Source organism: Micromys minutus (genome assembly GCF_963924665.1).
Source record: "Micromys minutus genome assembly, chromosome: 7".
Classification (NCBI taxonomy): Eukaryota; Metazoa; Chordata; class Mammalia; order Rodentia; family Muridae; genus Micromys; species Micromys minutus.
In genome coordinates, this window is record NC_137976.1 from 75640220 (window position 1) to 75643243 (window position 3024).

Below are 3024 nucleotides of genomic sequence, written 5' to 3' on the forward strand. Positions count from 1 at the left end.
GTTGTCTTGGTTTCCGTTTCTTAGAGTCTTGTGTTTGCCTCTTGCCATCTTGTTATAGGTGATGCTAGGTGAACTTGTCTCTTGCTGGAGCTTGTCTCTCTTGTGGGTCTGTTGGACTGTGGTCTCCAGAGGGCGATTGCTCCTGGGTGCTCATCTCTCTGGATAGGCTGTGAGTTCCGATAGCAGTACCCAGTCCTGATGCAGCTGGGTGGGGTTTGGCCTTGGGCTGGAAGTGTGTGCTCCCAGGCAGCACTGCCACCTGAGCCGTGAGAGGTCTGGGTGGCCTCTTCCAGGGTAGACAGTGGGCAGAAGAAGTTGACTCATCCCTCCACTTAGGATGTTGAGCTCTCCTGAAGCTCTCTGAGCATCGTGGGTGGGCTTCTCTATAGGGTTTCTAACATGGAAAATACCTTCTTTTTACATCTCTCATACTTTTTTTCTTTCTATAGAGACTTTATTGTGCACATTTGTACAACATTTTTACTTGTTTTCTTTTTTTCTCCTTCCTTTGGAGACTTCATTTTTATTTCTCCCTTTTTTGAAAATGTTATTTCTATTTTTCTATCTTTCCTTTGGAGACCTTGTTTCTCTTTCTGTTTCTAAACTTAACAATTATCTTTATATCTAAGCTTATATAAACTCTGAAGGATTACTAGTTACTGTACTGGCTCATAGGGCCCTCTGTGTTCAGGACTTCAGGATCTCGGCTTCCTGCACTCTGTGACCACAGCCCCATCCTCTGACTTGGAGATAACAATCAGCCCCTCCTGCAATGAACAACCCCGAGATCCCCCAACCCCTTCTGACTCGCCTGCAGCCATGGTTGACAAAGAAGAGGCCTTTGACGACATGGTGGAAGAATGTGTGATCAACGAGGAGTACAAAATATGGACAAAGAACACCCCTTTATGATTTGGTGGTGACCCATGACCTGGAGTGGCCCAGCTTAACTGCCCAGTAGCTTCCAGATGTAACCAGGCCAGAAGGAATAGATTTCAGCATTCATTGGCTTGTCCTGGGAACACATACATCGGATGAACAAAACCACCTGGTGATAGCCAGTGTGCAGCTCCCTAATGATAATGCCAGTTTGATGCATCCCATTGTGACAGTGAAAAAGGAGAATTTGGAGGTTAATTTCTGTCAGTGCTAAAATTAAAATATAAATCAATATCAACCATGAAGTAGAAATCAACAAGGTCTGGTATATGCCTCAAAACCCTTGCATCATTGCAATAAAGACTCTGTCCAGTGATACTCTCATTTTTAATTACACAAAGCACCCTTCTAACTCAGACCCTTTGGGAGAATGCAACCTAGATTTGTGTCTCCATTGACATCAGAAGGAAGGCTGTGGGCTTTCTCAGAATACAAATCTCAGTGGGAACTAACTTAGTGCTTCTGATGACCATACAATCTGCCTGTGGGACATCAGTGCAGTTCCAAAGGAAGGAAAAGTGGTGAATGGAAAGACCATCTTTACAGACTATACAGCAGTAGTAGAGGACGTTTCCTGGCATCTGCTTCACGAATCTCTGTTTGGGTCAGATGCTAATGATCAGAAACTTATGATTTGGGATACTCCTTCAAACAATACTTTCAAGCCAAGCCACTTGGTTGATGCTCAAATCTGAAACTCAAGTTGGATTCCTTTGAATCACATAAGAATGAAATATTCCTAGTTCAATGGTCACCTCACAATGAGACTATCTTAGCTTCCACTGGTACTGATTGTCAGTTGAATGTTTGGGATCTAAATAAAATTGGAGAAGAACAGTCCCCAGAATATGCAGAGGATGGCACACCGGAGTTGTTGTTTATTCATGGTGATCATACTGCCAAAATATCTGACTTCTCCTGGACTCCCAATGAACCTTGGATGATTGTTCTGTATCAGAAGACAATATCATGCAAATGTGGCAGATGGCAGAGAACATTTATAATGAAAGAAGTGTGGACCCAGAAGGACAAGGATCCTAGACACGTCTGCACTTGTGATTTTAGACTCTCCTTATGTTCCTCTGAACCCTGAGATGGATTTCACATTGGTTTGAGACACAAATTTTGTTCAGCTACACAACTACAGCAGGTGCCACCAAGAATGCTGTCAGCCCAAACCATGGGTGTTTCCTAAATCTTAACTGGGGGCTTAATTTAGCAAAACCTCTTGGTGGCTCCATTTGTAGCCAGATAGCTGAACAAAGTCTGTTTTTTGTTGTGTGAGGTTTTACCTTCCTTTCTTCCGTTCTTTTTTTAACATGGGACCACCAAGCTGTAAAGATGTATGCTTTTACCTGGCAGTTGTACCACTGGTGAGCTGTCAAGTTCAGAAAGAGTGAATTGCTAGTTTGAATTTAGTTGTTTTTTTTTTTTTTGCCATTCTATGTCTTTATTCTTAATTTTTCATACATGTATGCAATAAAACAAGATCATATGCAAACCCATGTTCTCTCCTCCAGCACACTTACCCCTCTGGCCACAGGAACACCCCCAGCAAAGTTGCATTGAGAAACACTTATTTTGTTCCAGCCACTCAATGTTGCTGTCCATAACAACAAATATCCAGTCTCCAAGGACAGTTCCCCACCCCCACAGCATCATCTTCTGGAGTGTCCAACGAGCAGGCGGACGCTTAAAGAACATGAGAATTCACATAGGATGGCAAATAAAATTAATTCCATCAGATCTCTTCAGGTCTTTCTTAGTAAGATGTAGGAAGAACACAGTTAAGTGAAGCAGATGTAAATGCCTCATAGGTAGAATCATCGGCCTTGTTTTGTTTTGTTTTTCCACTTTTTTTCACTTTTTCTCCTTTTTATTGGATATTTTCTTTTTTTACAACTTTATTTTAAAAAACAAAGAAAAATGTACAGATTTTAAACATTTATGCATACAAATATGCGAATATATTTTGTCAGTACTTGATTTTTTTAAAGGTTTGATAGTATGCATTAAAATCTTACCAGTTACAATGAGCATAAAGTACATGTAAAACAAGATGTAACCTGGAACTAGTCAGTTTTC

At 41.3% G+C, this 3024-nt stretch overlaps 1 pseudogene across 1 annotated transcript; it reads left to right on the forward strand.

The window, feature by feature from the left end:
- Positions 1 to 804: 804 nt before the first annotated feature.
- LOC308422228 (histone-binding protein RBBP7-like) lies at positions 805 to 2229 on the forward strand (annotated as a pseudogene). Its single transcript has 2 exons — positions 805 to 2048; positions 2205 to 2229. The product of its transcript is annotated as a histone-binding protein RBBP7-like (transcript).
- Positions 2230 to 3024: the final 795 nt, after the last annotated feature.